Source organism: Eulemur rufifrons, chromosome 15 (genome assembly GCF_041146395.1).
Source record: "Eulemur rufifrons isolate Redbay chromosome 15, OSU_ERuf_1, whole genome shotgun sequence".
NCBI classification, from domain to species: domain Eukaryota; kingdom Metazoa; phylum Chordata; class Mammalia; order Primates; family Lemuridae; genus Eulemur; species Eulemur rufifrons.
This window is the reverse complement of record NC_090997.1, coordinates 26,552,251-26,574,676: the sequence shown is the minus strand read 5'-3', so window position 1 is coordinate 26,574,676 and position 22,426 is coordinate 26,552,251. Positions and strand designations below refer to the sequence as shown.

The window sequence follows — 22,426 nt, the reverse complement described above, 5'->3', positions numbered from 1 at the left end:
TACTTTCTTCCTGTGGGTGCTCTGATTATGTTTCCCTATGTGACTGGCACACACACTACAGATGACTTTAAACTGACGTCCATCTGTTTTATTTTCTATTATAAACTGTTAAGTTGGAAATAATTTTTAGATTTTTTTACCCTCTCATACAGCAGCATGGCATGTTTATTTCAATCTGCCTCAACTACTAAGGACACATATTTAAAGAAGGGTAACTTACTTACTTTATTATAATTATTACATGTATTTTGTTTGTTTGTTTGAGACAGGGCCTCACTCTGTTGCCCAGGCTAGAGTGTGGTGGTGGTGTCCTAGCTCTCTGCAACTTCAAACTCCTGGGTTTGAGAGATGCTCTTCCTTCAGCCTCCTGCATAGCTGGGAGTACAGGCATGCACCACCATGCCCGGCTAATTAATTTGTGGTAGAGACAGGGTCTCATTCTTGCTTAGGTTGGTCTTAAACTCCTGGCCTCAAGTGATCCTCCGACCTTGACACTCCAAAGTGCTAGGATTACAGGTGTGAGCCACTGCACCTGGCCTTTTATTATATGTATTTTAAACTATAAAAGTAGTATGTAGAAACATTGGAAAATAGAGAAACACTAAGACACCAACTTTAACCTGCAACACTAAAAAAAATCACTGTTACCCTTTTGAATATTTTTTTCCAGTTACTTTCCTTATATGTAGTTTATATTTGAATGATTGCAACCACATTGTACATATAATTATTTAGCATTATTTTTTCCAGCTATGAAAATTTGTACTGGCTCTGCTGGTGTGATCAAAACTTATTACTTCCTAATGGGAACATTGACAATATATACCTGAAGACTTAAAATGCTCATACACTTTTGGTCCAGCACTACCTTGCCTAGAAAAATTTTGAAGGAAATCAATGATGCTATCATATTCCTGAGGAGCGAAGCAGGAATATTCATCAGTGTATTCTAGTAGCAAAAGTTGGGCAAAAACATGGTGGTCTACAATTAGGAGATTGGTTAAATAAATTGTGGTATAGTTATACAATGGAATAACAGTTAGCTATTAAAATTATTTTGTAGAGGTATGTATATTTACTAGGAAAAATGTTTATGGTCTGCTGCTAGGGAAGAGTCAGGCTAAAAACAGCATTTTAGTGTCAAGATTAAGGTACTGATAGACTTGATGTCCAATAAGAGACTGACTACTTTCTGGTTTGCAGATGATCATCTTCTTGTTGTATTTTCACATAACCAAGAGAAAACTCATATTTCTCATGTTTTTTCTTACAAGGACACTAATCCCATTTATGAGGGCTCCATCCTCATGACCTAATTACCTTCCAAAGGCCCCACCTCCTAATACCATCACATTGGGGATTTGGATTCCAACATATGAATTTTGGAGGACACAAACATGCAATCCACAAAAAGCAGTTTATTTTATATAATTCCATTTAATAAAAACCTACATGTGTGCACATTTGTAACATATATAACTATAAAGAGAGACAATTAAAAGTTAAAGTGATTGCTTCTGGTTTATCAGATGATTGTTAAAACAATTTTGGTTCAGTTGAAGGTAACAAAAGCTATTCTAGAAAGGAATTTAATAAGAGCATCATGTGCTTACAAAATCACTGGAAGGACTAGAGAAGCCGGCTCTTGACTGAGTTTCCAGAAATGACTCTCAGACTTGCCAAGTTGCCTGGTTCCTCAGCCATGTTCCTGAAGCTGCTGCCACGATTGTTGGCTCCAAGTCCAGGTAAAATCAGCTGAGATCTACACGAGCAAAATGGTGACATCACTGAGCCAGGGAATAGACACTGTCATCTCTGTTACCACTGCTGCAGAAAAACTAACACCAGAAAAAACAGGAAGTGCAGACAGGACCTCTTTTTCATTTTCCTAATCTATGTGGGTATATCTGCTTGGTGGAAGCTACGACATATGTAGAAACTGAGCTCAACGAGCCTTCTAGCCTTCAGCTCTCTATTCTCCAAAATGCAGGAGGGCAGCTACAGGGGATAGAATTGGGACAGAGTTGTTAACCAATATACCATAGTAGACCCAAAAGTTGATTTCAATTTCATCCTTTATACTTTTGACGTTTTCTAAGTTTTTCAGCATTGAGCATATATTGCCTTTGTGATTAGAAAAAAAAACTTTATATTAGATAGTTTTCAATGTTATTACACAGGCTTTATAACCATAACAGCTATTTGTTGGGTTCTCAACTGAAAAAGAATTTCCCATACTTTCCTCCTGAAAATTGAGATCAAATGTCAAATAGGGTTTCTGTGTTTCTGTGAAGTTTCTGAAAATATTCAATCCTATATGCAATGCAAGGCAAAAAACACACATGTAAAAGGCAAATACAACTCATAACATCTAGAATGAGGATAAAGAACACAAATATTAAGAAAAAAAGAGAAAACAGCTCTTTTTCACTTTGATGCCACAGTGACACACAATTTTACCCTGTTGGCTAACCTGCAACATGACAAATAAAAACGCTCCTTGCATAACTTCTCTGTGAGGGTTGAGAAAACTGTGTTCAGACAGTGAATCTTATCAAGTCAATCGCATAAGACTCTACCTGTCAAACAGCAGATTTATCTTGGTGATGCTTATGATGCTGTCTACCAAAAGAGCAGATTGAACACAAAAATAGGTCTGTGCCCCAGGGAGAAGTGCTGTTTCCTTCCCTGTGATATGCGTCTGCAGACTCATCTCCATCTAGAATACTCGTTCGAATTGATTTTATTGCTTTCTGTGCCGTATTTTTGAGATGTCTGCTGAATGCCTAGCAATGTGCAACATGGCACAGAAATTCAACAGTAGGAAGACAGAATCTCTGGTTCTTAGAAAACTGTTTTTGAGAGCGATGAGTCAAGATGAACACATTTAAATAATGAAAAAAAAAAACAACAACAAACTTAAATGACTAAAAGCCATAGTATTTCCTTATCTAGAAAATAATTTTATGGCATATTGCTCCTACATTAACTAGAGCAACATTTTTTAAGCCTGGCAAATTTTGGGGAAAATAAAACCCAACTTCATGGGTTCTACACCTGAGAGTTTGATTCGGTAAATTGAGTACATACGAACTATGACTCTGTATTTTTAAGAAACTTCTGAGGTGCTTCTGGTAAATATTGAATTATTGTCCACTGGGTCCAGAGGAGCTAAAGAGGATCTTCTATAGTCTGCTTTGACACACACACATCATACGAATGTCCCTTAATATCGTTGAGAAAATCTAAAAAGGCAATTTTATTGGCGATATAGATAAAGAAAGAAATGACATCATTTGTGCTTTTATCTCCCTCCTATTTTTCCTCTCATGTGCAAGTCACCACTAAGGGGGTTGTGATTTACTCTGGGTGCCATGCTAAGGCCCTTCTTTAACTGGGATCTGACCATACTGGATGTCTGCCGAGGCTTGTGTACAGAGGAAATGAAAGGATCTGTCAATAATGGCAGTTTCTCCTCATGCTTAGAGCTCAGAACTCATTGTACCCTCTTCTGTTAGTTCTGTCTACTAAAACATGTCTATGCCTGCCTGTGCCAGACTTATCCATCTTCCCCAAGACTGCTACATCGTGACTGGGAACTTCATTTTTATTGGGGTATTTACTCTCTGAGGCACTCAAAGAAGCACACGCTTTCACTCAAGGGATGGGGGTGACAATCAACCATTCTGTTGATTTGAACCATCTCTGATTCTCTAACAGCATTACTTTCATGGCTAGAATTCTGAAAGACCCCATCCAGTTAGAGATGAGGAGAGGCAGTGGGTCAGAAAACCCTATAGTGCGACACGAAAGATAAAAATCTGGTTCCTTATCTTGCTTAAAACTCTTCATTGGCTCCTCAAGGCCGTCAAAATAAAGGAAACTCCTTAAACATGGCTTACAAAGCCATCAATATCATGCCTATGCCAGAAACAGCAGTACACATTACATATTTCATCTGCTCCCCTACATTTTCTGGGTCCTTGTAGTTTTGGGGTGGGGTGGGGAAAGCACATGACTGGTGCTAGCCAAAAGGGTGTAAGTGGTATGTGTCACCTTAGACTGACACATATACAAGATATCCAGATGTCTGTTCCCCTGCTGTGGTGGTCAGGAAAGCCGATGTTCCTGGTGTTGCAGACATGAGATGGGAGTCTCCATCGCCCTGGGTCCCTGGTGGTTGTGTTCATCAGAGACCCTACCACCAGCAACTTGCCTCCAACTTCCCTTGGATACATATCTCGAGTGACAGATGAACCATTATGGGTCAAATCACTGATATGTTGGTGTTTGCTTGTTACTTGTGTATAACCCAGACATCCTGACTAACATGCAGAACTTGCCTGTTATTCTCCCTTCATCGCGTGCTGCTATTCTTACACCTGATATTGCAGCCAAACTGAACTTTAAATTCCTTGAACGTGCCTACCTCTGATCCTTTGCACTCACATGGTTCTCTTTCTAGATTGTCTTTCCATTTCTTCTTCACTTGTCTACCTCTTTTCATCTTCTTTTTCTCAGTCAGAACATTGCTTCCTCCAGAAAGCTTATTTCAATCTTCTAAGTTTGTATTAGATATCCTTTCTAGAGAACATGAATTTACCAGTACTTATCACACCATTAGGTAGTTAATTCCTACTTGTTTATCCATGAGCTCCTATGGGCTATAAACAAGTGTGGACAGGCACCATCTCTGTATTGGCCACATAAATCTATTGTATTCCAAACATGGAGAATACCAGCTATAAGGTAAATTCTCAATAAATATTTGTTGAACGAAGGATGGAGTGAAAAAACTAAACTCCCCAAGGCTGAGTTTGGAGAGCTGAGGCAGAAGGCAGAATAAGGGAGGCAGCATGGCAGCAATTGGACAGCAAATGGCTGTTGAAAAGTCCCCTTCAGGGCATGCAGATGATAGTTATTAATCTCCACTCCACTGCCTGGGTGATTGCTGGGCCTTTTACACCCGCTGGTTGCTCTCTCCCAGTTGCCTTGCCATATTTCATAAAAGATATGTTAATATCTATTGCCAAAGATTAAAAAGTGCAACTGGCTCCTGAATACTAAGAGGCAAATGTTTACTATAAGCAGATGAAGACAGGCTGTTCCCTTAGCAATATTTTGCTTCTAAGTAAAAGGAAAAATAATCTAAAATTAATTTTAGATATAAATTATAATGTCAGAGAGAATCAGTGCATATCTGTCTGCTTCTTTTTGAAGTATTATTTGCACCCAAAGTAATTTTCTTAATATGGGAGCAGTCTGTTCTAGATTAGAAAGGCAGAAAGAAGGCACTCCATGTAGCATATTTTTCTTTTGTTCTGCTTCGTTCTGGGTTTGATGATCCAGGAACACCATTTCCCTCAGATGAATGATGTTTGGATAAGAATAGTGGCCACGTATGAATGTACACCAATCTAAAAATGCACTCATTGTGTTCTAATAAAAGTTATTCACCCCAAAACCTTGATGCAGGTAGCAAACTGATTCAAATGCTCAAAGTAGCTGAGTTTAAATAAAATACAATTTCACACTTTCTCCTTCATTTTAGGCCTATTCTCTAATGGTTCCTTTTTCATATTTAAAATTCTAATGGTCTCAAATAAGAGGCAGTCAGATAATTAAAAAAGAAATTAGAGAAATGCAATGGATGAATGTTTTCGAAAAGCTCAGAAAAGGCTGAGTGTATCCATTGCCATTTGCTTGAGTCTATTAGAGAGCTATAGTGCAGAATATTGAATCCAAGCATAGTGATTTTTCTAGATGTCAGCATCAGTAGCCAGAGGGCTCGCTCTTCATCAAGACAATCTTCACCCTTCATAAGTTTGGCCCTGAATAAATAGAAAGTATTGATTAAGAAAAGTGAGGATGGGGAATTATTTTGATGTTTTCTTAGATTCCAGATAGTACTGTTGGGTGTTTATTATCTGCATTGCTCTCTACTGAGAGCCCAGGGAGTCTCTTCAGAGATGCTCTGTGTTCTGCTCATAATAACAAGCCCTTCAAGCAAGTAAAAAAGAAAGAGAAAGCTTTGTCTCTGCCTTTGAGGAATGCATGAATGGTCAGAGAGACAAAACTCAGAAAATTCAAGCACAATTAGCAAGCATCAGGGGAACATGGGCAAGATAATATGGTATGAAGTAGGATCTGCAGAGCAAAAAAATCATACATTGTGGAGCGAGTATAGCACAGTGTTTTAGAACATGGGCTCTGGACTGCTTGGGTTTGAATATCATTACTAATATTTATATCTAATGTGTGAGTTTAAGAAAATTACTTAATTTCTAGGCAAAATGGGGATAATACAATGTTCACTTCATTTGGTTGTGAGGATTAATGAGATAATACATAGAAAATGATCATCATATTTAGAACATAGTATATATTCAAAAAATGTTAGCTATTATTATTAATATCACAGGCAATATTTTAATCAGGGAATTACCTTACTTAAAGGTGGCAATTTTCTACCCACTTCCTAACATACTATCTTCCTCTTATTTTTCTTAACTCATTTCCACACTCAGCATTTTCTAGACCCTTTAAAAAGTTTGTCAAATTTGATGTATCAGCCAACTGCAAACTTCCTTAAATGCATTATCCACTTAATCTTGCCAATAACTTACAAAGTAGGTACTATATATACAGACTAACATGTATGTATCCACAAAATGGGTATTTTAATATTTGTTTCATGTATCAACTTGGAATCTGAATAAAAACCTTTCCACATATAATCTAGGTTTTCTTGCCATTTCAATGCAAACCAGTAGTAATATTTGCCAAGAAAGATCATAATGATTGCTATTTAATAGAAGTATAAATGTATAATAATATCTAACACTTGTTATATGTATATATGCATACTGTATGTATATGTGTGTGTGTTTATTAATTTAATACAGTTTCAGAAAGTCTATATTGGTCATGAGGATAGCCAACAATGTATTCTTTTGGCCACAGTGCTTTTTATTGACTCTAGACATAGTTAACCCAATTAAAACATTTCTGGGATTCCTTAATTACTGGCATTTGTATCCCTGGGTCACCTTAATGGTTAAAAAAACAAAACAGAATTATTTCTTGATAGCATGTCTCCTTATTGCCCCCCAAAATCAACAATAACATCAATAACAACAATAGAGCTGTATAACTTCAGCAGAGCTCCCATGAGAATTAAGAAATATTTGTGCCAAAATGTCATATTGTCTTCCTTGAGATCAGGTTTTCCTAACATTTTTATTATTAGCAACTTTTGGTCTCATTTCCAGTCACAATTTCCTTTTGTTACGAGACCATATGTTTGTGCAGCAATATTTAAGCAAGATTGAGAAATCAAGGGGAAAGACATGTAACACCCAAGCCATGTGTAGGTTTTACAGTCATGGATGCTGTGCCGGGTGGAATAACAGAGAAGGGTCATGAGCCAAGGAATGCAGACAGCCTATAGAACCTGGAAAAGACAAGGGAAACAATTTTCCCCTAGAGCCTCCCTGTGGATCTGTTTTGAACTTCTGATTTCCAGAGCCATAAAACATTTGTGCTGTTTTAGGTGACTGAGCTTGTGTTATGTTGTTACAGCAGCAATAGGAAGCTAATATTGATAAATACTAAATGGGAAAATCATCATTTGCTTAAATCATTGTATTCAAATTTGTCTATACTGACTAAAATATGTTCATGATTGTAAGATACATATTTTCTCCATATTAAGAGCTTAGAAATCGGGATGCATCTTAGAATCAGTGCCATTCTACAATTGCTGTGGGCAGACAGCAAAGATGCTGTAGTGGGATTACCCACTCTTTTGGGAACCTAAAGGCACCATCAACCAAACTTGCAGAATGGCTGTCAACTATTGGAAAGAAAATGCCAGAGAAAATAGTGGAGCTCTATTAAAACCATTTTGTTTTGAAATGATTTTAGACTTTCCGAAAACAATAATGAAAGAATTCCCTCCCATATAAACTTGACCCAGATTCCACAAAGGTTAACATTTTACCACATTTACTTTATTATTCTATCTCTATCTATGTAACATCTATTGTGTTTTTCTGAATAATTTGAGAGTAAGTTGCAGGCATATAGACATGATGCCTTTTACGTTTACATAATACTGTACTTCAATGTGCATATCCTAAAAACAAGATCATTCTCTTACATAACCACAGTACAGGTATCAATATAAGTCAATTAGCATTGATAAAGTATTCTCATCTGAAGACATTCCAATTTTGTCAGTTGTCCTACAAATGCCCTTTCAGTTAAAGAAATAATAATTCTTGTCCAGAATCCCAACCAGGGGCACATGTTGTATTTAATTGTCTTGTCTCTTTAGCCTCCGGTAATCTGAACAATTCTTCAATCTTTCCTTGTCTTTTATGACCTGCCATTTTTTGAAGATTACAGGCCAGTTATTTTGTAAAATCTACTTTAATTTGAGTTAGTTTTGATGTTCCTTCATGTTTAGATTCAGGTTGTACTTTCTGGAGGGTAGAAGGAGGGCAGGAAAATCGTGGATATCCTTTTTCAGTGTAGCATATTAGGAGTTACCTGATGTCATTTTGTCTTGTTACTGATGTTAACTTTGATCATTGGGTTAATATAATGTAACTGGGTTCCTGCACTGTAGTTACTATTCTTCCTTTGGTACTAACATGGATCATGTAGGAAGAAACTTTATGCTCACTTTAATATCCTTTTTCTTATCATAATTTCTTAATAGAGCACTCTTTTAAACTGTAGGAACAAAATAGTTGTGGGAGGAGGTATGGGAGGTGGTGAGTCACATGTGTTTGCAACACTTTTGAAATGGGAGTCAAAGGGATGCCAGGCAGCTTTACATAGTCTCAAGTCAGCACGGAGTCTTACACCAATGGCTTTCGATTCTGTGGTAGATTATTTTATGAAATGCTGTATCACAGTACAGTTGATGTAATAGAAGATATGCTGTGGAAATAAATTAAAACATGGGCATTGATGAGTCTGAGCCCAAAAGGTAGACTTTGAATGTCAAAAATTTATAGGAGAAAAAAACCATAAATAATTGATTTGCCTTATTTTTTGGGTGTGTGCACAAAAATGATGTATAATAAAAATCTGTGTATAGTTATGTCCAAAAGAACTTTTTAGTAAGTATAAATAAATATTCTCAGTGTTAAGAAAGACTTCTGTCATAGTTTACTTTTCTTTCTTTCTTACTAGTATATAATGGCATGTTTTACAATTATGATGTCTTATATTCCATACTATAGAAGCATTGACATTACAGAATAAGGACTTGCTGATCTAGCCCTTATTATTTTATTCTTTATTGTCATTTCCTTCTAAATTGTATTCTTATATTTCCTAAAAGAAACTCAGATAAAAATAATTTACCATGTACCATCAGCATGATGAGCCGTAGTCAAAATATGAAGTAGGATCAATTCTTCACTATTCTCAACCTGAATTTAGAAAATCCCTTTGGTGGCATCTAACCATTCCATCCCACCCCTCTCCTATTACCCTCCACTTAGGATACTGCTGCTTTTAGGAAAAAAAATCTGATCAACTTATTTAAACCGAGTTAGGAAAGACAGTACCATCTTTCAGTATCTTCTCTCTGCATGTTTGGATTTTTGTGGGTACAGGGCTCTAGGTCAGCTTGACCAAAGAAATGAAGGCTAACTAAACACTTTCACATATCTTGGTGCTTGGTGGGTATTATTTTTAGAGAGCTGGGAAGATTTTTTTTTTTTAATTTTACCATATAGTCTCTATTGTGCTGGGACTAAGAACTGCCCACGAGGGGTCTTCTGGACACAGTAACCCCAACAGAGCCTGTGTTATTGGCTGTATCTTTTTTGCATGACCAATGTGACAAGAATAGTATAACTAGAAACACAGTAGTCACAAAATAGCCTGTTTACCTTCATGAGTTATATACACATAATTCCTGAAGTCAACAACTCAAGGAAGATGCAGAGTAGAAAAGATTCTACAGACATCAAGGACAATAAGCATAAATTAAAAGGCTTTATCATGAAAAGTGAAATGATTTGAGAATACTCTACTCTGCAAAGAAAAGATTAAGGGGAAAATGTGTTTGGTGCTGTAAAAATACAAACTAGAAACGAGGAATAAGAAAGTCTTTAACAAAACTACTCTGGGCCTTTATTTTTCTCCCCCCATCATCACCTTGGACTTGGAAAATTACATTGTCTGACTCCAGAAACTTAAAAGGACCAAAAGTCATTAGCATTGGATTATAACAATGTAAATCATTCTCTATTTGTCTGGTAAGTCTTTACACTAACAAAACATCGATTGTTTTGATTGCTGGTTCTCATTTACAGGTAAATGTAGAAAAAAGTTGGTGACACTTCAGCAGCTGCAGTGAACAGAATTATTACTTTCTTCCCTTTTTTGGCTCTTTGAGTTCTCAGGAGGTACAGCAAAAATCAACACCAGATGGCTCTAAAAGAGATTATATTTATTTATTTTTTTTATTTATACCCTGTCTATTTCTAAAAAGAATTTAAGGTAGCTTAAAGTCTCAAATAATTTTCAGAGTAGAACTTTTTAATTTTTCTGAATATAAGCCTCCCTAGAGGGGAAATGCCATTTTTAATGGCTTATAGGGCAAATCTCTTGGTTTAGTAGTTTATAGATGTTGTTTGGTCCTCATATAATGAGGCCTTAGCAATTTAATTGCTACGGCAGAGACCTACTTTGGTCCTGATCCAAAAGCTTCCAGAAAATAGAAATTATTGGAAGAGGAAGCACTCAGGATATGTTCTAGATTTTTCTCTAACTTCTTAGATAAGTTTGGATAGAAATGGTTCAGTTTTCAACATGTGCTTATTAGTAGTTTAACAACTTGCCTTGCTAAAAGGGGAAGACATAAAGGAGATGAAAACAAACTAGCATTTTGAGAAACTAGTATATATGCTAGGCTTTCCATTCTGACAGAACCAATCTATTTGTCTCATATTTTCTTTTTGATGTATGCACAAAAAATATCTGTGATAAAAAATCAATGCTGGCCGGGCGCGGTGGCTCACGCCTGTAATCCTAGCACTCTGGGAGGCCGAGGTGGGCGGATCGTTTGAGCTCAGGAGTTCGAGACCAGCCTGAGCAAGAGCGAGACCCCATCTCTACTAAAAATAGAAAGAAATTATATGGACAACTAAAAATATATATAGAAAAAAGTTAGCCGGGCATGGTGGCGCATGCCTGTAGTCCCAGCTACTCGGGAGGCTGAGACAGGAGGATCCTTTGAGCTCAGGAGTTTGAGGTTGCTGTGAGCTAGGCTGACGCCACGGCACTCACTCTAGCCTGGGCAACAGAGTGAGACTCTGTCTCAAAAAAAAAAAAAAAAAAAAAATCAATGCCTAACAGGTCAGGCCAGCTGCATAATTTTCAAGGCACAGTGCAAAATGAAAGCGTAGGCTTATTCAAAAGGCAGGAAAAATGCTTTCCTTTTTCTCCAAGGTTTATTTCTCTACCTGTCATAATGTCTTTTATTTGCTATTTAATATTGTGTTCCCTCTGGCATGGGGTTACTTGCAGGGTGAGTGCTGACCCTCACAGGAACTCAGGGCCCTGACCTGAGACTTGAGTAGAATGTTTACATCCTGCCCCAACCGTCTCTGTGCCCATGACCAGGTCCGGGCCGGGGGTGGAGAACAGCAGTGGTTGCTAGGGGGTGAGGATAGCATCTTTGAGAGCTCATCCTGGATAGATGGATAGGAAGGACACCGTGAGCCAAGACTCCAAGCCTCTAGTACCTACTCCATCATCCCACAGGACTTCACTTACAAACCTCACATTCAAAGATAAAATTATTAACATTTTTTAGGACAGTGGCTATAGAGGATTAAACCTCAAACATAAGGCCCATCTGAGTGTGGGACACACTGTGACCCTATGACTGCACTGGTTGCATGTCCCTGGTCACATATCCTTCTGAGTAGGTTTTGTTACCCTTATTGTATGGATAAAGATATTAAGACAATGTTCACCCCTAATAAGTGACAGAATCGGAAATTAAACCTAGGTTGATTTGACTTCTATGCCAGCACATCTTATTGGTTTCTCTCTTCTGGAATCTACCTCCAGCAGCAGTTGGCTCTGACTTTGCAATGTGCATTCTTACTTGAGGGGAATGCCATCCAATGTTGTTAGTTCAAATATTTTTATGATGAGCTGAAATAATTGGATTTCCACTATCAAAATGACAGTATATGTAAATCTCCATGTTGCAAATACCTGAAAGAGAAATGTGACTTTTGCTTCTTTTCTTGAATCTTTTGAGGACTCTATTCCTATTTAGACAGCATGCTTCTGGAAGAATTCTGTAAACTCAGTATATAAATCTAGCAGTTCCCTTGGTCATTTCCTAGAGAATATTCAGTTCTTTCTTCTTTTCATTTTGTGTTTAGGGGAATTATTCAACTCTTTATTGAATTGACTCTCCACCTATGTGCACATTAGAATCACCTGGGAAGCTTAAGAAACTAAGAGGCCTTACCCTTCACCAATTAAAGCAGAACTTCTAGTGGGTTAGGACTGGGCATCAGTGCTTACAAATTTTCCCAGGTGATTCTAATTTGTAAACAGCGCTTCGAACCACTGCTCTGGCTTTCATTTTGAATAACCTGCTGTAAATTACATTAGTTTTTTAAAATTTTATTTTAAGTTTATTTTTTTATGTCAGCATATTATGGGGGCACAAATGTTTAGGTTACATATATTGCCTTTGCCCCACCTGACCATTAGACTATGTGGGATGAACTACATTGATTTACAATAGAAGCCTTTTAGTATTAGAATAAATTTCAAATCACCTGTCATCATTGCCACCTAATATTTAATATTTTCAGTTATACCTGCATATGAATGTGGCCAAGCTAATGTAGAAATATTTCTCCCACATACATTTATTAGTCACAGTAGACATCTACTTACGTTGTAAAAAGTAGCATATAGTATGTACATGCAAGTCAAACCACTTGCTCTGTGTATAGATCATGCTGGATATTTGGTGGTCTAATTGCAAGAACTCCCTAGGCCAGGATCTCCAAGTTTTATCTGGGCATAAAGTTAAATCATCATAAAATAGCATATTTGAACTAAGCTTCCCTTCCTTGTTAAGATTTAAAGACACACCCTTTATAAAGACAAATATGAGCAACATCAATTTGAAGGAAAATCTCTGAATTTCCCAAACTGTAAATGAAAGCAGTGCTCATAGTGCTAATATTCAGATGTGGCCCACCTGGGGCAAGTTGATGGCTTTCAGTCAACTCCCTTAACTCCCTTTTAGCACAAATAGAGGGGATACTGATGGATTGTAAGTTTAAATATTCATTGTTTAAACAAATATTTATTTTGAAGTTCTGTGCCAGGCTTGTGTCTTACTCCAGAGGAGCAAATAAAGAAGGTAAAAATCAAGGCCAGGCATGGTGGCTCACACCTGTAATCCTAGCACTCTGGGAGGCAGAGGTAGGCAGATAGTTTGAGCTCAAGAGTTCGAGACCAGCCTGAGCAAGAGCGAGACCCCTGTGTCTACTAAAAAAAGAAAAAGAAAGAAAGAAATTAGAAATTAGCTGGACAACTAAAAATACATATATAAAAAATTAGCCAGGCATGGTGGCACATGCCTGTAGTCCCAGCTACTCAGGAGGCTGAGGCAGGAGGATTGCTTGAGCCCAGGAGTTTGAGGTTGCTGTGAGCTAGGCTGACGCCATGGCACTCTAACCTGGGCAACAGAGTGAGACTCTGTCTCAAAAAAAAAAAGAAGGTAAAAAAATCTTCATCTTCATGGAGTTTACATTCTAGTAGGAGGAAATAGACAATAAACAAATGAGTTAAAAATTAGAGGGTAATAGGTGTTTTGAAGAAAAAGAATTCAGAGGAGAGTAACAGTTGAGGTGGCAACATGATGTAGGAGGGTTAATTTTTACAGGGGTTACCAGGAAAGGATCACTGAGAAGGTGACATTTTAATAAGGGCTTGGAGAAAAGTAGTGAGTTGAAAAGGTACCGGAAGAAGAGCAAGGGCAGAGTCTAGTGCTTTCTAGGAATAGTAGCAGGACTGTGTTTTTGGAACGGAGGGAACAAGGGTGGGAAAAATTCCAGTAGATGGTGAAGTTGGAGGGATTTTCAACAACTTCTTTTATTTTTTTTTTTGAGACAAAATTTTGCTCTGTGGCCCTGAATAGGGTGTAGTGGTGTCATTATAGCTCACTGCAACCTCCAATTCCTGGGCTTGAGTAATCCTCTCTCCTCAGCCTTTCAAGTAGCTGGGACTACAGGACTACACCCAGGTAATTTTTCTATTTTTAATAGAGGCAGGTCTTGTTCTTGCTCAGGCTAGTCCCCAACTCCTAAACTCAAGCAATCCTCCCACTTTGGCCTCCCAGAGTGCTAGGATTAGAGGCGTGAGACACCACACCTGGCTAATTTTGAACTTCTGTTGTTAAAGGTATTGATGTGCAAGTTAGTGCAATTTTAAGGAAAGCATTATAAAAATTCACCATCAGATGAGTACTTGGACCAGACAAGCTTTATGTATCCTTATGAGATACCACGATTCTTGATTCTTGATTATTGTGAGATGCATGTTACTCCTGCTGGGCAGGGGTTTTCAATTTCCAAGCCAGTGGGGGTGAAACAGTGAAAAATCAAATTAAAAGCTGTCCTCTATTGAAATGTTAACTCCATGAAGACAAAGAGTTTTATGTTTTTTGTTCACTCCTGTGTTCCCAGGAGCTACAAGTGTGCCTGGCACACAGTAACTGCAAAATGATTATTTGTTTAAGTAATAATCATTTGCATTTACAATCAGTCAGTATCCCCTTTATTTTTGCTAAAGGGAAGTTAACTGAAAATCAGCTTGTTCAGAGTTAAAAAGCATGATTTCTGGTTGTGATATTAATGGACTTTTATAACCCTAAAGTTATTTTAAAGAATGAAGACAATTGGTCATATTAAAATTTTGGCACTTAAAATCCTATATTTGTAGAAGATATCTCTTCTCTCAGGTACGTGCATGACACGGTTCACCAATTGTTTGTTCAGATCTCACTGTCTCCGTTCAAATGTCACTTCCTTGACTATCTTAATCTAAACATGCCTCTCAACTGTTACTTCCTATTTTTTTTCTCTCCTTTTGTTGTTGTTGTGTGGGTTATGAGTTAAATTGTGTCCCCCTCAAAATGATACATTGAAGTCCTAACCCCCGGTACCTCAGGATGTTACCTTATTCGTAAATAAATGACACGTCTTCAAGTTAAGATGAGGTTATTAGAGTGGGCCCTAGTCCAACATGACTGGTGTCCTTATAAAAAAAAACTTTGGACATAGACATAGACATGCAAAGAGGGAAGAGTATGTGAAGAGATACAGGGAGAATGCCGTGTGAAGACAGAGGGTTGGAGTAATGCATCTGCCAGCCAAGGAATGCCAAAGATTACCATAAACCACTAGAAGCGAGGAAAAGGCCTGGAAGATTCCCCTACAGGTTTTAGCACATGGCCCAGCTGACACCTTGATTGAACTAACTTTCAGAACTGTTAAGAGAATAAATTTCTGCTGTTTCAAGTTATCCCATTTGTGGAACTTTGTTTTGGCAGCCCTAGGAAACTAATCTACCTGAATGATATTTTTTTCTATTGTTTAATCTCTGCTTGCCCCTACCAGATGTTAATTTCCATGAGGAAAGAGATATGGTATATTTTGTTTACTTTTGTACTCCCAAGTGCTTAGAACAATGACTGGCCCTCAGTAAATATTTGCCAAAAGAATGTAGGGATAAATATTTTATTATCCATTCTTTTCTTTTTTACTGATGCATAATATTTGTACATATTTATGGGGTACACGTGATATTTTGTTACATGCATAGAAGGTATAATGATCAAGTCAGGGTGTTTAGGATATCCATCACCTCAAGCATTTATCATTTCTATGTGCTGGGAACATTTCAAGACCTCTTTTCTAGTTATTTTGAAATATACAATACATTGTTGTTAACTATAGTCACCCTACTCTGCTATCAAACACTAGAAGTTATTCCTTCTGTCTGTGTGTTTGTATCCATTAACCAACCTCTCTTCATTCCATTCCCCCATACCAATACCCTTCCCAGCCTCTGTAATTATCATTCTACTCTCTACCTCTATGAGATCAACCCTTTTTAGCTCCCACATATGAGTGAGAACATGGGATAATTTGTCTTTCTGTGCCTGGCTTATTTCACTTAACATAATGACCTCCTGTTTAATCCATGTTGCTGCAAATGATATGATTTCATTTTTTAATGGCAGAATAGTATTCCAATGTGTATATATACTACATTTTATTTATTAATCTGCTGATGGGCACTTAGGTTGATTCCATATCTTTGCTATTGTGAATAGTGCTGCAATAAACATGGGGTGCATGTATCCCTTTGATATACTGATTTCCTTTCCTTTGGATAAATACTCAGTAGTAAGATTGTTGGATTGTATGGTAGTCCTATTTGTAGTTTTTGAGAAATCTCCATACTGTTTTTCACAATGGCTGTACTGATTTACATTCCCATCAGTAGTGTGTAAGAGTTCCCTTTCTTTACATCCTTACCAGGATCTGTTATTTTTGCCTTTTTGATAATAAACTTTCTAACCATGGTAAGATGATATCTTATTGTGGTTTTGATTTACATTTCCCTGATAATTAGCGATGTTAAGAACTTTTTTATGTACTTGTTGGCCATTTGTATGTCTTCTAAGAAATGTCTATCCAGATCCTTTGACCGTTTTTTAACGGAATTGTTTATTTTTTTGCTCTTTGAGTTTTTTGTGTATTCTGGATATTAGCCCCTTGTCAGATAGTTTGCAAATATTTTCTCCCACTCAACAGGTTGTTTCTTCACTTTGTTGATTGTTTCCTTTCTTGCACAAAAGCTTTTTAGTTTAATATAGTACCATTTGTTCATTTTTGTTTTTATTGCCTGGGCTTTTGGGGTCTTAGACATAAAGTCTTTGCCTAGACCCATGTCCTGGAGTGTTTCCCCTATATTTTCTTCTAGTAGTTTTACAGATTTGGGTCTTATGTGCCATGGTTTGGATATGGTTTGTTTGGCCCCACCAATTCTCATGTTAAAATTTGATCCCTGAGGTTGTTGGTGGGGCCTGGTGGGAGGTGTTTGGGTTGTCGGGGCAGATCCCTCATGAATGGGTTGGTGCCATTCCTGTGGGAGTGAGTTCTCACTCTTAGTTACCATGAGAACTGGTTGTTAAAAACAGCCTGACACCTCCTGCTCTTTCTCTTGCTCCCACTCTTGCCGTGTGATTGTCACACAATTGCCCTCCTTCACTTTCCACTATGAGGGGAAGCTTCCTGAGGCCCTCATCAGCTGCAGATGTTGGTACCATGCTTCTTATACAGCCTGCAGAACCATGAACCAAATAAGTCTCTTTTCTCTATAAATTATCCAGCCTCAGGTATTCCTTTATAGCAACACAAATAGACTAAGACATTATATTTAAGTTTTTTACCCACTTCAAGTTGGTTTTCATATATGGTGAGAGAGAGAGTTCTGGTTTCATTCTTCTGCATATGGATATCCAGTTTTCCCAGCATCATTTATTGAAGAGGGCATCCTTTCTCCAATGTATGTTCTTGATGCATTTGTCAAAAATCAGTTGGTTTTAAATATGTGGATTTATTTTTTGGTCTCTATTATCTTTCTGTTTTTACACCAATATCATGCTGTTTTGGTTACCATAGCCTCATAATATATTTTGAAGCCAAGTAGTGTGATGGCTCTACCTTTATTCTTTTTGCTCAGGATTGCTTTGGCTATTTGGGCTCTTTTGTGGTTCTGTACAAATTTTAGGATTATTTTTTCTATTTCTTATGAAAAGTGTCATTTTTTTTAAACCATTTTTTGCTACAATTTGCTTCTTAGATACATCCATGTCCAGCTATTAGTGAAGTAGGAAAAAATTTCAATAGTTATAAAAAAGTATACCGGAAATTTTCACTTCGTGTTCCATTATGGCACCCTAAAAAATACTGTGTGGTAGGAACTATTTCTCTGGTAGGGAGAGTTTTAAACATCTCTGAGCATTTTCAGGAAGGCACTATTACTAGGGGTGGAAACATTGCCTACACAGGGGACCCTGTTGGGTACTAAGGATCATCCCTGCATGTGTGTATGTGTGTGTGTGTGTGTGTCTGTGTGTGGATATTGTATGCTGCCTCTTACCTGTTTATTCTGCCACTCAAAGAAAGGGATGGCAAGTTCTGGTCAGACTGCTCAGTTTCCTTCCCCTTTGTTATTACTGACCTCTGCTGTCATAAAAGCAGCACCTCCGCTTGCCTCTGTAGCTACTCCCCGGTTGCCAACACTGGAAACATTCATCAACCAGTCTCATCATTCTGGAAAATAAAAATGCTTTTGGAGCTCAAAGGCCACAGAGACTTTGCCATTTATTTCCTAAAATGTATTCTTACATTTGAAAGTTCATCTGTGAGAATCGTATACAGGGTCACACATTTGTCTTTAGCCTTCAGTGTTACACCGAAAAGCAGATAGAGGGCGCTGTGCTCAAAAGAGAAACTTGGTGCAGCTCCCGAATTCTTTCGACTGCTGGATGTGCCTTCTGCAGCTTATGCAAACTTTGGAAATTGAGCTCATAATGAAAATAAATAATTAAATAAATAAAAATTCTAAAATTAAAAGATAACTTTTTCTATGGTTTCATGAATTCTTACCCTTATCTACTTCAACTACCTCATCTGGCCAACCAATGTGAGGAAAAACAAATTCTGTCCCTTCATTTAAGAGACAGATGAACAATCTACCATGACTCACAAAACATTTTTCAGATTAATGATCTTGGTGGAGTCCTTCTGATAAGACATAAGCCTGATATTCTAAAATAGAAAGAATAAAAACAAAGACTGTGTGCATGTATAAATATCCTTTCTAATATGTGAGTTTTGGAAAATCCCGTATTTCATAAATCATTAGCTTATGTTTTGTTTTTATGTTATACAATCATTTCAAAAACAAGTCTGTGTAGATATTGCCACCTACTGTTTGCCTGGAAATGTACTAGTATAATTCACTTTATGTAACAATACTTTTTCCTCTAATTGCATTTCTTTTTCCATGAAGACCATTTTTTCTCAACACCATCTACTTTTAAATTTATTTATTTATTTATGACCTTACTCTTAAGTACAGTATCTACGAGGTCATTACAAGAAATTCTTTCCTTTTACATTGGAAAATCCTGAGGCAGTGACCTAATTTTCCTTAAATTTTTCCTAATATGGTTGAAATAGTAAAGCAGTTTCAGGTTTGAAAAGACTACATAGTATATATAATTGAAATTCCATTTAAAAATATATTAGTCTCCAATATAGTAATAATTAAAAGTGGTCAAGATTACTGAATTGCTGTTAGTTTTATTTTGAGATTCAAAATTCAAGATATTTATAATACAGATATCTGCTTTTTCCCCTGTTGTCTTAGTCTAGTCAGTTTGCTATAACAAAACACTGTAAACTGGGTGGCTTATAAATGTCATAGATTTCTCACAGTTCTAGAGTCTGAGAAGTCCGAGATCAAGGCACTGGCAGATTTGGTGTCTGGTGAGGGTCACATGGTGGAAGGGTGGAGGGATTTTTCTGCGTCTCTTTCATAAGGACACTAATCCCATTCATGAGAGCTCCACCCTCATAACCTAATCACCTCCCAGAGGCCCCACCTCTTACTATCACCTTGGGGGTTAGGATTTCAACATATGAATTTTGGAGAGGTGACACAAACATTCAGACCATTGCACTGTAAATGTATTTGGATGTCAGTGATTAAACAGCAAATTATTTTTTAAGATAAAAAATCAGTTATTTATAATTATCTTCTGAATTGTTTACTTTGTAGTTAGTTTTATGATGTATATGTAGCACTATTTTCAGTAAGCTATTGATTAAAACCAGAAATTAAGTAAAAAATTTAAAATTTTCACAACCATATTTTAGGTTAATTTAAGTGCACTGAGATAATCCATGGTTTATAGGCAAAGAACTATCACTAGACCCAGTAATATTTAAAATATGCAAAATGCTTTACAGTTTAAAAAGTCCTTTGTGGCCGGGCGCGGTGGCTCACGCCTGTAATCCTAGCACTCTGGGAGGCCGAGGTGGGCGGATCGTTTGAGCTCAGGAGTTCGAGACCAGCCTGAGCAAGAGCGAGACCCCACCTCTACCAAAAATAGAAAGAAATTATATGGACAGCTAAAAATATATATAGAAAAAATTAGCCGGGCATGGTGGCGCATGCCTGTAGTCCCAGCTACTCAGGAGGCTGAGGCAGTAGGATCGCTTGAGCTCAGGAGTTTGAGGTTGCTGTGAGCTAGGCTGACGCCACGGCACTCACTCTAGCCTGGGCAACAGAGTGAGACTCTGTCTCAAAAAAAAAAAAAAAAAAAAAAAAAAAAAAAGTCCTTTGTATATTTTAATAAATTTGGTCCCAGTAACAACCCTATGAAGTAAATAGTAAAAATAATTGTTTTCATATTACAGATAAAGACTAAAAGAAATCAGGGTACTTGAATATTACACAACCAAAATAACTCTATAAATCAAGTTCTCTTAATTTAAAAGTTTATTCACTTTCACTGTTCCTTATAAATTAGTTTGTTTAATTTATATGAATTCACAATGAGCTATTTTTCAACTATTGCTTGTTTAGTGAAGAATTTTAAAAGGCATTCAAATAATCAGGCATTCACCTCTAAATCTTTGGGTAGGCCACTAATAACTGAAATTGGCTGAAATGTATTCTTATTTTATGAGACTGACTTGGATAAGCAGGTCCCCAAATGCCACCTGAATGAATCTGGAAGTGGATTATTCCCCAGAGTCTCTGTTGAAGAACTCGGCTTGTCCAACACCTCGATTTCAGCCCTTTGATAACTCAGCATAGAACTCAGCCACATCATCAGGACATCTGACCTACAGAAGCTGCGAGATCATGAATTTGTGTTATTTTAAGTCTGAGGTCCCTGTTTTCTTGCTGGCTGTTGGGCAGGGACCACTTTTAGCTTTCAGAGGCTATTAGCATGTGTTTCCTTGTGGTCACTTCCATCTTAAAAGCCAGCGGTGGAAAACTTCTTTCATGTCAAATACCAATCATGCTTTGACTCTCTCTAATTTTCTTGTCACTGACCTCTAGACATGGATTAAAGGACTTGTGATCAGGTCAGGCTCTCCTGGAATATTTCTCTACTTTATTGACTTGGGACCTTAATTGCATCAAATCCCTTCACAGTAACACCTGGATTAGTGTTTTATTGAATAACTGTGAAAAGGTGCATTTACACCAAGGCTTGGAAAGTTGGGGGGCCTTTTTAGAGTTCTGCCAACCATGCTTCTCATCTGCCTGTCTACAAGCATTTCCTAGTTCAGCCTCCAGTCTCCTCTCTGCTTTAATATTCCCATGAATTTGCATAACAAAGTGACCTCTCAATGAATCATTCTAAAGCACAGTTCTGATTAAGTTTAATATCTTACTCAAGTCAGGAAAAACAAAACCACCAACAGTTTAAAGGCCTCTCAGGGCATGTAAGTAAGGTCTTTGAAAATCAAGGTCTGAACCATCCCTGTTTCTCTCTACCTTTCTTAATGCATCGTTTAATTGAGTATTCACCTTGTTTGTCCTGTACACAGAGAGGTTGGTACTTTGATTTCTCCCCTCTTTCCTTACCCTCTCCTTTATGAGAACAAATCCCAGTTGTTTCAAGGCTGCATTGTAATGCCAACACCTCCAAAGAGCTTTGCATTAACCTCTTCCCCTTTGAAAGCCTTTAATATCTTGTTTCAGAAATCTGTATTTCTAGTGTAGTTAGCACTCCACCTTGGGTTATGATAATTGACAAATGCCTCCTTCCTCCTACCAAATGGCAGACTCCTCTAAGCCAGATTGGTATTTGTTTTATCTTTGTCTCTTCTATAACACCTGTAGTTCCTTGTAGAGACGATATGCTCTAAAATATTTGTTGAGCAATTAACTAAAATATAAAAATAGACACTAGACTGTTATACAAACCAGGAGCTCATAGATCTGCACCGTGAATGCTTCATTTTATTTTCACATCTTTTGCATCAATCTGATTGTGTTCTTTCTTTTGTGGCTGCTATTTTTCAAGGTCACTGTTTCCTGAGATGCCACCTTTGAGTTAGATTGCATTCTTCCACTGTTGGCTAATAACGAATGACTAACTCATTTATGCTTTCTTCCATTATAAATAAATAGCTTTGTTTGTTTTTTGTTACCTGGAGAAAGAAGTTTCTGCTCCAATTTTAAGAAAATTTTCAAGAGCTAGAGGCAGACTTAGTCTTATATCTTATTTTCTTGTTCATGCAGTTAACCTTTTTCTAAT

General features: G+C 37.3%; 1 protein-coding gene across 1 annotated transcript in view; it reads left to right on the top strand.

Moving 5' to 3' along the window:
- LGSN (lengsin, lens protein with glutamine synthetase domain) overlaps nucleotides 1–22,426 on the top strand; it is a 141,275-nt gene that overhangs the window by 66,198 nt on the left and 52,651 nt on the right. The window lies entirely within an intron of this gene.